Raw genomic sequence first — 13,214 nt, 5'->3', positions numbered from 1 at the left:
TTTTAAATGTTTAAATTTTGAGCTGGAGCTTCCTGGCAAGTAAGCTGAACATGAGGAATCTTAGTTGAGGAAAAATCAGAAACAGTAATTTTGGGAGACTTTTGAAGTGAAAGAATGTAGTGGAGGACAGAGAGTTAGGAGTTGAACCGTGGGATGGAAGAAAGGAGGAGGAGCTAGCAAAGGAATAAGACCAGTAAACCAGGTAGGTTGTAGGTACCAGGAATTGTCTTAAAATAAAGGGAAATAGGATTTTAAGGAGGGGCTAGGGATTGGGTATGTCAAGAAAATGAGGAATGAGAAAATGGTTGGAAACTAGTAGAACTCTGTTGATCTTTTTTTTTTTTTAATTTAAAGATTTTATTTATTTATTTGAGAAAGAGCATGAGCCAGAGGAGGGGCAAGCAGATACCCTCCTCAGTGGGGAGCCCAATCCCAGGACCCTGAGATCATGACCTGGGCCTAAGGCACTAAGCCACCCAGGTGCCCCCTAGCCACACTTTACATACTTGGTTGTCAAGGGCCATTTCTTTCACTGCAGAAAGTTCTGACAGTGCTATGCATGATCTGACAGGTGGGGAATTCAGTACTTCACAAATCAGAAACACAACAGCAGTAGAGCCAAAAGATCTCACATTTATTATTGAACCAACCTACTGGTGCAGAGGCATAGTCACAGAGAAAAATCATTTCCATGATAAGACAAGTCTATGGCCAGGTAGGAAGGATGTTTACAGAATGATAGAACACATGATCTTCACACAGCTTAATATGTGTGCCAATTAAGTGTGTCATCTCATGATGTGTGACGCCTTATAGACCCAGCTTGGTTCTTCTCCAGTGCCTCCTCTTAGAGTTGTACCTGATCTTATCACCAGTTTTCATCCAAATCCACTGGGGAATGGGGCGATTCTGCTTGTTTCTTGGCCTGGAATCTCTTGATTCTGAAAGTCTTGTGAGAAGACATGGCGAGAAGCAGCCAGCCACACACAGCAGGATGGCGGCGAAAAGGAGAAAAGTAGAACTCTGTTGATCTTAAAATGTAATTTCATTTTGCTGTTATGAAGTCTGATTAATACAAGGTAAGGAATAAAGGGTAAATGAAGGCGGTGACTGCTTTTCAGAAATGTGACTGGGAAAGGAAGGTTGATAATACAGTAACTGGAGAGAAGAGTAGCACTGAAATTTTAAAAAAAGACCATGGAAACTGTGTGCTGAAAAGCAGAAAGGAAGAAGCTGGTGGATAAGCACATTGAAGATACAAGACCTTACAAAAGTAGTGGTGGAAGGAAGTGGGAAGGGATAGCATACACAGTCCAAGAAAGACTGGCTTTGGAAAGGGGAGAACAGGTTGATTTGGTGAGAATTTTTCAGATCATGAACAGAATGTGACTACAGATACTTCCAGATGGAGAGACTATCAAACTGGAGAATTTGTAGTCCCATAGATTTGATCCCTGGAAACTAAAATGAAGTTATCTATTAGTATGGATTGCGACCGGCAATAGTAACAAGGAAAGCTGGAAATAGTCTTTGCAAAGAATATGAAAGAAACCAACCAGAGATGTGTGTGCGTGTGTTTAGATGGGTTGCGACTTCCTCCAGTGAAATAGCCATACACTTCGCGACCTTTTGAGAAAGAAAACAAAAACGGGTAATTTACTGGAGATGGGCTGAGGACTGTAAAGGAATCGAGCGATGCTAACGCAATATTAAAAGAGCTGGCTCTAGCAACAGAGAATTTAGTCACAAGTGGAGCTGATGACCTGGGAGATTAAGGATTCACTTTTGTATTGAAAAGTTGTGAGCAGGTGAAAGGTAGGAGCCACAGCCACGGAAAGGCGGGTAGGAAGAGGCCACGTTCAAGGGCGTATTTTGGTCATGATCTCACGTTAGTCAATTCTCACGTCCATTTCAGAGCCACTGAAAGTAGTCCTGTGCTGTGGGAGGAGAGATCGCATTCCAAAGCTGAGGCCGTATTTTCCCAGTCTAGCTACATTCCCTTTTCACTAACTAGCCAATGCTGCCGCCTTATGCAAAGCCGGCACTAAGGAGTGAACCTGCTTTACAGAGGCAGGGACGACGCCAATCGGCCTGGGGCAGGCACTGTAGCGTCTAAAGCGACACGGGACGGCCTAAACAGTTCTCGAAACCTTTTCACTCTCACTCGCGAAAACGCCTGGCCAACAGTCAACAATAAATAGCTAACACAATGCTAAGCTCGGAGACCCTCTTTAAACCCAGGAGAGGCGGGAGAAGGGTTTGGCTCCTTCACTGCCTTCCCGTTTCCGCAAAGCGCGTCCCGGACGTGGGGTGGGGACAGCACGAGCCAGGCGGAGCTGCAGGGAAACACCAGTCTCCAGCCCTGAGGAGGGGCCTCACTGAAGGGGCCGGGGGCGGGTCTCCCTCCCAGGTCTCGGAGAAGCTCCGAAAATGGCGGGCGGCAACTCGGCTAGCCGGGCGCGCAGGCGCCACCGTGGCCGTCCTTCCGCCAGCCTCGGGCGACTCAAGAACCGTCCACAACGTCCTCACCGAGAGGTATCCGCCGATTGCGATTGGCTGAGCTAGGCTACCGCTCCGTGCGGGGGCGGGGCCTCCACGCAGCGGCCACGTTTCCCGCCCCGCTGGTGCGCGTGCGTGCAATCCCCACAGGAAAGCGTTTGCGCGCGTCCCCGCCGCGGCCCCCAGCTCGCGCCTCAGCTCCCTCCCTTTTCCGGGCAGGCCCGTCCCGTCAGCTAGGCAGTAAGCGTCGCGGCCAGCAGAGGGCGGTCCGGACCCAAGTCTGCAGCGGCGCCATTGGCGTGTGGAAAATGCCACCAGATGGCGGGTTAGGATTGCAGCTCCGTTGAAGGCGCGGCCCCCGCTCCCGAACCCCCGGCGACCACCCCGTAACAACCCCCCCACATCGGGAATAACACACCGGAGACTTTTGGGGGGAAACTAGGTCGACGGCCGGCGGCGCCCGGCTGGGCAGCTGAGGTGAGTGCGGGCGGCGGCGACGGCGGCGGGGGGCGGGAAAGGGGGAATGCGGCGGCAGCGGCGCGGGGGCTGGAAGCGCGGATCCAAGATGGAGGCCGGGCGAGAGCGAGGGAGCGAGGGAGCGAGGGAGCGCGAGCGAGGAGCGGGCGGGCGGGCCGGGCGCGGGCCCCGCGCGGGGGAGGGAGGCCGCGCGGGCCTGTGCGGGGCGCGGCAGTCGCCGGCCGTCCGGGCGCCCGGGGGGGCGCCTGTGGGCGCGGCGGGCACCCCGGAGCCCTAGTTCCTCCCCACCCCTCCCGCGGGCCCCAAGATTCTGCCCCCGCCCGCTCGGGCACTACGGCGACGGGCGCGGAAGCCTTTGTGGCGCGCTCGGGCCCGCCGCCAAGCCCGCCCTCCGCCCCCCGCCCGGACTCTCGGGACTCGTCCGCACCCGGCGGGGCCGGGCCGAGGCGGGCTGGTGCGAATGCCGTCCGCCGCCCGCCGCCCTGCGTTTCTGCGGTGTTTTAGCGGCGGCGGCGTCACATGACAACGAGCTCGCCTCAGCGGAGGGGCCTGGGGGTCGCTCGGCGTGGCGGCCGGCCGAGACGTCGTCTTGGTGGGGTGGGGCAGGGGGCTGGCGACTGGGGGAGAAGGGGCGTCGAAGCCGGGCTTTCCCGCTGTCTGCCCTCCCCGCCCCCGACGGAGGCCTCCCTGTGAAACGTGTTCAGGCCAGAGCACTGCCCCGCTAGTTTGCCAATTCCCCGGGAGAAGAGGCCAATAAAAGTTGTTTTCCCTCCTTTCTCGGGGTGGGGGCGGGGTGAAGAGCTGGGAAACTGGAGTGCCTGGAGTTGGACCTGGGCCTCGATTGGAGGGTCTGAACTGGGTGCTTCTTGTGTGCTTTAGGGACTTAAAAAAATTTTCAGGTCTTAGGATTGTCACGTCACCCTTTCTACCCACATTGGAAATGTTATCGATTCTCTTCACATTGTAGAGAATCGTGCCCGGGGCGTATAAATCATGGGATGGTTTGGAAGCTTATAGACCCAAAACAATGTTGTTTGTGACGATAGCGAATTATTTGCTGTTAAAGCTCTTGTTAAGATGATGAATATAGTTTATTCCTAATCGTGGTCGTGACTAGAAAGGACTATATTTCCCATCTTCTTAGGGAAATATAGTGTTTGTGAAAGTATTTGAATTGGTGTAGAGAAAGTTCTCTGATCTGTGATTTATGTGGAATTTGAATATGACTCTACCTTTTAGTTTTCCGTGTGTGTTTTTAAGAAAATTGCAAATTTTGATGGTGAACTATACCTAGGGAAGCATACACAACAGTGAAATTAAAAACGTTTATTGTCTGATATATTGTACTGTATTTTCATATTTATAGTGATTCAGATTTTAAAAAATTGCAGAAGGGGGGAAATACTGAAAGATCCGGAAAGGTTGTCTACTTGCTTTTGATTTTTGTGAACACTTGTAACACAAATTGCTTGTTTTCTAAATAAAGTTCTGGAAAACCTACAGGTGTTCTAAATTTTTTCTTTATATTTTTCAAAATTATTTTAAATTTAATCAAGTGGTTTACCAATGGTCATTTTTACAACCAAACTACTTTGAGTGGAAATTTCTCAGTATCCACTTTAGTTTTGGTGTTCTGACAGAGCTAGGAGATACTGAAATGGATGTGAAATGTGGGAAATTATGTTACTTGGATTCATTCCGTTGAAGACCATAATATAATTACTGTTGATTTGAATGGCTCTTTTAAAGCCTTAAGGGGGGCTGTGGTGTAGGGGAAAGAGCCCTGGACTGAAGTTACTTTAAACATTCCCTAGGTTTGTCATCTTTGGGGTGTCACTCTTTGAGGTTTACTTACCACTAAAATGAGGGTACTAAATTGTAGTTGTTTAACAAGATGTGTATGGAAAGAGCCCTTCTTAATAGTTAAAGCTTGAAACATTTTATGCAGTTTTAGCCTTTTCCAAACCTTGATTCTGGATCAGTGTAGCTTCATAATCAATGCTGTGAGGCGATCTAAGGCACCCTGAGGAAAAAGGTACATTTCTTTGTAGCCTGGGTGCAGGGGTACAAGAGCACCTGGCTCTAGGGGTCCCAAACAGACTAGGTCCAGCCACTTGCTGCTGACAGAATCCAAAGGCAGAGAGACGAAAGGTGGTGAAACAAAGTTTATTTCAGTGAGGCCAACACTGGAAGAACTGTCTCTCCCAAATGTTCAAACTTCTAAGTTTATATAAGGCAAATGTGGATGAAAGATGGTTGAGTACATGCAGGTGGGCAGTGAAGGTCAGGTCAGTCATTGTCTTAGGGTCCGTCTCGTGCGGTCTTGGTGGCTCCGGGCAGTCCTTATTGCTTGTGGGTGTAGTTTTGGTTCTTATCAGGAATGCTTTGCCAGTAGGGTGTTTTGCTTGAGTTAAGAGATAGCCAGAAAGAGGAGCTTAATTAATAAAGTACAGACTGAGGTTAAAATGGAGGTAGCTAAAGCCCTGTTTCATCTTCCCCTTTTTTTCTTTGATGTTTAGTCCTGTAGTGAGGGAGTGTATTCCTTTTCTTTTGATGTATAGCAAAGTACAACAGATTTAGCAGCTTAAATAACACCCAGTTATTGTCTCACAGTTTCTGGAGGTGAGAAATCTGGGTACTTTGTAGCAGGACTTTGTACAGCATCTCACCAGATCATCTCATCAAGATGTCAGCTGTGGCTGACAGTTTTTATTTGAGGTTCAGGGTGTTCTTCCAAGCTCAGTACTTGTTGGCACAGTTAATTTCCTGAGGCTATAAGTCCCTCTTCTTAATAGCTTTTGGTTAGGTTACCACCAGTGCACATAGCAGTTCACGTGTGACTACTGTTGCTTTTATTCAGACAAGCAGGAGCCAGTCTCCTTGACTTCCTCTGTCTGTGACCTCTAGACTCTCCTTTAAGACCCCCTTTTTAAAGCTCATCTGGTTCGGTCAGACCCACCCAGGATAATTTCATTTTGGGCCACTCGACTGATTAGGGACCTTAAATACATATGCAGAATCTATTTGCCATATAACAACCACTGCAGTGATGCTATCCCATTATATTTACAGGCCTCCCCACAGTCAAAGGGAGGGGAATTTATAGGGTGTGGCTCATTGAGGGTTCTTAGAATTTTGTCTGCCATTGGGAAAGAAGTATTTTTACTTTTGCCTTCTTAGAATCTGGAAATACATAGGAGAGAACAGAGGGAGAGCAATAACCCACTTGACAAGTTTATTCATATGTCTTTAAACCTTTTCTTTCCCATATTTCCTGGTATCTCACTTTAAGTGCCTCTATGAAAACATTTTATTGTATTTAGAGGAAATTAAAAACTAAAATTAAAAATAAACTTTAGGTAATAAAAAAGGCAATAGATTATGTAATTATCATTATTCCTTGTATTGTTTTACCCATTTTAGAGATGAGATTGAGTCTTGTAAGATTTTAATGCTTAAAATCACACCTCCTATTAAGTGACAGGTAGATTCACACTCATTGCACCTTAGTTCACAGTTTGTGAGGAAGAAATTTTTATGAAAAAATTATTTGAAAGGATTAGAGTAGGGATATTATTGGTGAACAAAGAATGTAGCAGAAGTTGGGTCATGGTATGTGGGATGTTTTGAGTCTAAGAAGAAAAATATTTTCAAGAGGAGGCAATTAGTTTTAGTTAAGGATATCAAGCTTTAAAGAATATAACCAAGGAGTTAAAATTGTGAGGGATATACAACTTAATTTCTTTATAGAGAGGGGATATAGTAGGGGCTTGGTAAATCTTTGTTAGCTGAATAAACATATAAATCTTTAGAATTAAGATGTCTCTAGCTACTGTGACACTCCTTAGGGAAAGGTAGAAAGCAGAGACCTAAAAGAATGCTCTTGCATAAACTCTAGAATGAGATGAATCTTGAGATGGGAATTAGGGTAATGTGTCTAGAGAAGGAGGGGTCAGTTTTCTGTCATTTCAATAGTTAAGAGTATAGGATCCCAGCTTCCTGTCTTAGTGCTGAGAGAAACTTGTTTTATTGAGAAATGTGATTCTTTTAAAGTGAGCTTTAAGTAGGTCATAAATCAGTTGGTTTTATAGAATCTTTTCTTCATATAATTCACCCCTTATTGTTTCCTTCAGGTTTTTTTTCCTTCCCCTCTTCTAATTCTGTTTTTGCCAGTTTGTGCTTGAAGGACATCTCAGGTCCTACTTTCATAAAATACATTCCTTTGTGCTATGGGCCTAAATGGTGCCCAAATAAGTTGCCCAAATGTCTCTTTAGAGTTTTGCTGTAATGAAACAGCTATAAAAATGGCTTTTAACTTGCTAGAAGCTCACAGTTAACAAAAACATTTTATATCGTGACCCAGTACAAACACATACACAGTGGAAATAAAAGTTTCAAGAAATAACATTTAACCTTTATGTAGTGCCCTCTGATATTTTCTGATTTTGTTTTTTAAATTAAGAATGTTGGTTGCAACTCACCTAAGTGATACCATGACTCAAAGTTGGAAAAGCAGTGAATCTTGGTAATCGGAGTAGTACAAAGTAAAACCATAAGAAGAAACCATTTCACTTCTATCAAATTGGCAAACATTAAGCATTCTGATAATATCAAGTGTTGGTGAGATGTGGAGAAATTATACTCCCGTTTTTGGCAGGAGTCTAGACTGACACAATCATTTTGCACAAAAATTTGTTTTATCTAGTAAGTTGAAGATAACGTGAATAAAAATGTTCACAATAACCTTGCTTCCAGTAGCCAAAATTTACTTTTTATTTATTTATTTATTTTATTTTTATTTATTTTTTTAAAGATTTTATTTATTTATTTGACAGAGAGAGAGCGAGAGCAGGAACACAAGCAGGGGGAGTGGGAGAGCGAGAAGCAGGCTTCCTGCCGAGCAGGGAGCCTGATGTGGGACTCGATCCCAGGACCCTGGGATCATGACCTGAGCTGAAGGCAGACGCTTAACGACTGAGCCACCCAGGCGCCCTTATTTATTTATTTTTAAACATTTTATTTGTCAGAGAGAGTGTGCATACACACAAGCAGGGGTAGTGGCAGGCAGAGGGAGAAGCAGGCTCCCCGCCGAGCAAGGAGCCCGTTGTGGGACTCCATCCCAGGACCCTGGGATCATGACCTGAGTGGAAGGCAGACGCTTAACTGACTGAGCCACCCAGGCATCCCAGTAGCCAAAATTTAGAAACAAAGTGTCCATCAGTGGTAGAATGGATAAATGGTGGTTTTCAAAAGTTAAAATAACCTTGATTCGTAGGTTAATTTCACGTGGTCACAGAGTATTATACTTTTTATATTTAATGTTAGGGATTTGGGGATATTCATGAAGGGTATTGCTTTGTAGTTTTCTTTGGTTGTAATGTCTTTGTCAGGTTTCAGTGTAACAATTATGATGGTGTCAGAAAATAGATTGGGAGGTGTTCCTTTATTTACTGAAAGAATTTGTTTAACATTGATATTAATCCTTAATGGAATGTTTACTAGAATTCACCAGTGATACCATCTAGACTTGGAATTTTCTTTGTGGGAAGGTTTTTGGTAATAGTCAAATTCAATTTTGTTAGTAGACCTATGGCTATTCAGATTTTGTTTCATCTTGTCAGTTTTGGTAAGTTGTATTTTTAAAGACATTTGTTCATCTCATTTCATTTATTGATATAATTATTTACATGGTTCCATTGTTATCCTTCTAATGTCTGTAGAATCTGTAGTGATATCTCCTCTTTAACTTCTTGTGTTGTTAGTATGTTCTTTCTTTTTTTCTTGACTGGTATCATTCTTGGTTTACCAATATTATTATCTTTTCAAGTAATAACACTCCTAGTTTTCTCCATTTATTTTCTCTATCTCATTTGTTCTTTTCCTTGTAATTTTCTGTCTTCCACATGTTTGCTCTTTTTTTCTAGCTTAAAGTGGAATCTTAAGTCATATATTTTAGACATTTCTTGTTCTTTATTTTTTTATTTTTTATTTTTTTATTTTTTAAAGACTTTATTTATTTATTTGAGACAGAGAATGAGAGACAGAGAGCATGAGAGGGAGGAAGGTCAGAGGGAGAAGCAGACTCCCTGCCGAGCAGGGAGCCCGATGCGGGACTCGATCCCGGGACTCCAGGACCATGACCTGGGCCGAAGGCAGTCGCTTAACCAACTGAGCCACCCAGGCGCCCCATTTCTTGTTTTTTAATTTAAGCATTCAGAACTGTCACTTTTCCTGTAAGCACTGCTGTATTCCACAAATTTTGATATGTTGTATTTTTGTTATTCAGTTTGAAATAATTTCTAGTCTGCTTTGTAATTTCTTCTTTGACATATGGATTACTTAAAAGTGTGTTTAATTTTCAGGGTGCCTGGGTGGCTCAATTCGTTGAGCAACTGCCTTTTCGGCTCAGGTCATGATCCTGGAGTCCCGGCATTGGGTCACGTGTCAGGCTCCTTGCTCAGCAGGGAGTCTGCTTCTCCCTCTGACTCTCCTCCCTCTCATGCTGTTTCTCTCTCATTCTCTATCAAATAAATAAAATCTTTATTAAAAAAGTGTTTATGGGGCACCTGGGTGGCTCAGTTGTTAAGCGTCTGCCTTCAGTTCAGGTCATGATCCCAGGGTTCTGGGATCAAGCCCCACATCGGGCTCCCTTCTTGGCGGAGAGCCAGCTTCTCCCTCTCCCACTCCCCCTGCTTGTGTTCCCTCTCTCGCTGTCTCTCTGTCAAATAAAATCTTAAAAAAAAAAAAAGTGTGTTTAATTTTCAAGTACTTGGGATGATTTTAGATATCTTATTATTGATTTTAACTTAATTTCTTTTTGAGGTCAGAATATATTCTGTGTGATTTTAATTCGTTTAAATTTACTGAACCTTGTTTCATGGTCTGTCTTGGTAAATGTGCCTTTCACAGTTGAAAATAATGTATCGTGCAGTTGTTGGGTATAGTATTCTGTAAATATCAGTTAGATTAAGGTGTTTTGGTAGCATTTTCAAATCATTTGTGTATTTGCTGGTGTTTTTTGTTTGTTCTGTTTTGTTTTGTTTGGAGGGGGATGTAGTTTTATCAGTTGCTGAGAGGTTAGAATATCCAACTGTGACCTCAGTCATAGTTGCCTATTTCTTGCAATTGTCTTTTTCTCCTCTAATTCTGTCAATTTTTGTCTCATGTGTTTTGAAGATGTGTTATTAAGCACGTACAATATATAATATGTCTTCTTGATGAATTGATCTTTTTATCATTTGAAATATTTCTTTTTCTCTCTGGTAATACTCTTTTTTTTAGGTCTGTTTTATGTGATGTTAATATAACCACTTCAACTTTCTTGAACTTACTATTCCCATTATGTATCTTTTTTCACTGATTTACTTAAAAACTCATTTTCTTCGTGTTTCACTTGTACCTCTTAAAGGCAGCATATGGTGGTTTTTTCTTTTTTTAAAAAAGATTTCATTTATTTATTAAAGAGAGAAAGCACAGGCAGGGGGAACGGTAGGCAGAGGGAGAAGCAGGATCCCCACTGAGCAAGGACCCTGATGCAGATGCAGGACTTGATCCCAGGACCCTGGATCGTGACCTGAGCTGAAGGCAGATGCTTAACCAACTGAGCCACCCAGGCATCTTGTGTTTTGCTTTTTTCTGATAATATGGAAGAATCTCTCTTTCATTTATAGTAAGCATTGATTATGTGCTAATGCCTGTCATGAATGGTTAAAGGCCTGCGATTTTATTGTACTTGAAGGCTAACAAGTTAACCTGCCACAGTTTAATGGATGCTGGTGGGAGCCATGAGGCTCCCTGATCAGAGAAGAGAACAGCGCACTACAGCAGTAGCGGTAGTGGTAAGTGGTGGTGTTCATACTGTATAGTATCCTGTAGTGTTGTAGACTAATTGTCCCAAGACCATACAGCTAACAGATGACAGAATCAGCATTTGCATCAGATCTCTGAGCCCCAGTTTGCACACACTAGTGTGAAGATATGACATCTGCACATGCAGTAGGTTGGTTACAGGAGAGGAATCTGAGGCTTAGGGAAACTTGAATCCTTATAATGGATAGTAAGCATGTCTCTTTCCAACACTGTTCATTATGTAGATAATCTTGAAAGGTTTGGGACACAGGCATTCAGTGCCTCTGTTTTCAAGACATGTAGAAAAGTAAAAGACCCATGGAGAATTGCCTCCCAGAACTGCCCATTGAATTTTCTTAGTTTTCCCTATGTTGTTTGTGATTAAGGTTTCCTTATATTTCTCACATGGCTGCAATGCAGCTTTTCAGCTCTATATCTGTAGTGTGCTTCTCTTTGAGTTTTATGCTTTCAGCAAATTGGATTACATTCTTGTATCCTAGTCCATCTCCCCATGTCTTTGTTCTGGTGTTATATGTGTATAAGAAAATATTCATTGAGTATTTACTATGTACCAATAAACATTTTACAATAACAAAGCAACAAAACAAACTAATAGGAATAACACATGAAATGCTGTGGAGGGGGTTAGATTCAAGATACTTTGGAAGCAGAACTTGCAAAATTAAGGGGAGATGGCCTTCTCCCTGTCAGTTCCCCCCCCAAAATAATAAATACATTATGTTTTGGAAGTGATAAGAGTCAGAAGAGTTTTTCAGCAGAGTCCCTTTATTTTCTGATTAGAATAATGTTAATAATTAAATATTCCCTGTACTGTTTTTAGGCTTTTTGGGAAAATTTCTCTTCATAGTTGTTGAATTGTTTCAAAGTCCAGGTAGATGTTTGAGACACCATTGCCTATCTTCTCAATCTTAGGCAGACAAAATATGCTTTATACATAGTCAAGCATAAACATGACCTGGTTGTCTCTCTTGAGGTACTTCATTCCCTCTTTTATTCTAAAGCTTTGTTGACCCTGATTGTATCAGGTTATTATTTTTCCTGTCTCAGTTACAGCACTGAGAGGTAGGTTTCTTCTGTTCTCTAGTAGTGATAGTATAAAGTAGCAAATGTGCAGAAATTTTTATGACATAACACAGGATATAAAAGCTAAAGTTGTCGTAAGTTGTGTTGTACTTTATTGTTCAAGCTTAAATTACAGTTTGGGATGAAAATGCCTTAGCGTGTATCTTGTGTTGCAAGGGATAGTGAAAAAATTCATATGTTTACACATGAAGGAAGCACTGTCACATGATAAATGGCTCAGAAAGCCATTGTTCAAGAGAGTTCCTGGCACCTGAGTCACACTGCTTGTGTTAAATTCTGATGCAGCCCCTTCCTAGGTATGTAAACGTGGGTGAGTTCTTTAATAACCTCTCTTATCCTCATTTACAGAGGGTACAGAGAGGTACTACAGAGCCTCTCATCTCTGAAGTGGGAATAAAAGCATACTTCTGTCATGGGTTGTTGTAGAAGTTAAAGAGTTAGTTTTTAACTATTAGACTGTATTGCATTGCACATAAATTCTAAGGACATTAATCTTAAATTTAAAAGGTGAATAAAATTATAGATAAATAATGAGGTTACTTTCCAGAAGCAAAGCATTTTAATTAATTGGTTCTTATCAGCACATAGAACTAGCAGTAGATTAAAACTTTATTAATGAGAATGGTCAGAGGATGAGATATTCTGGTTAATTGAGATGAGGGTTATAGCCAGAGTTTTCTGCTTATTGTTAAACATATTTCAAAAGTTGAGCTCTTTTTTTCTTTCTTAAGAAAGTACTACATCTTGGAAAGGTATTATAATGCCTTCTTGGTAATTGAGAAATTTTGATGGCTGTATCAGTATTATTATTTATAAATATTAGTTTTGCATGTATAATTTTGCAAACAGACTAGGAATGAATTTTATCGAGCAGATTATGTTTAAAGTTACTGCTTTGAGTAAGTTGCTAGATAAAATGATAGATGACTACTTTTTCCTCTCATAAAAGTGAGGTACAGGTACAAAACCCTGGTTAATCTATGTTTTTAAGTTATGGATATTTAGTATTTTATTTAGGTTTTTTGGGGGGGGCTTGAACTATGACCCTGAGATCAAGACCTGAGCTGAGATCAAGAGTCAGACGCTTAACTGACTGAGCTACCCAGGTGCCCTGTTTAGTATTTTATTTTATAAATGTAAAGGAAGCATGGTGTAGGGGAGAGAAAGACCTGAGTTTTAATTACAGCTCTACCACTTATTGCCATGTGTCTTTGAATCATTACTTCTCTGGACCTCAGTTTCTTCATTGTAAGCTTAGTGTCTTGGACCTAGTTTCCAAAATTCCT

At 42.4% G+C, this 13,214-nt stretch overlaps 1 protein-coding gene and 1 pseudogene across 1 annotated transcript in view; one reads left to right on the top strand and one right to left on the bottom strand.

Annotated features, from left to right (window-relative positions):
- Positions 1 to 613: 613 nt before the first annotated feature.
- On the bottom strand, positions 614 to 2,614 carry LOC118004130 (annotated as a pseudogene).
- Positions 2,615 to 2,775: 161 nt separating this feature from the next.
- Positions 2,776 to 13,214, top strand: part of STAG1 (stromal antigen 1) — a 409,713-nt gene continuing 399,274 nt past the window's right edge. The window contains exon 1 of the mRNA XM_034995271.1: positions 2,776 to 2,976. The gene's annotated coding sequence lies outside the window, so the exon portion shown is untranslated. The remainder of the gene's footprint in view (positions 2,977 to 13,214) is intronic.

The sequence above is a fragment of the Mirounga leonina genome, unplaced genomic scaffold, assembly GCF_011800145.1.
Source record: "Mirounga leonina isolate KUSES-001 unplaced genomic scaffold, KU_Mleo_1.0 Mir_115, whole genome shotgun sequence".
NCBI lineage: Eukaryota > Metazoa > Chordata > Mammalia > Carnivora > Phocidae > Mirounga > Mirounga leonina.
Note: the sequence above shows the minus strand (reverse complement) of the source record. Positions and strands in the feature narration are given on the sequence as shown.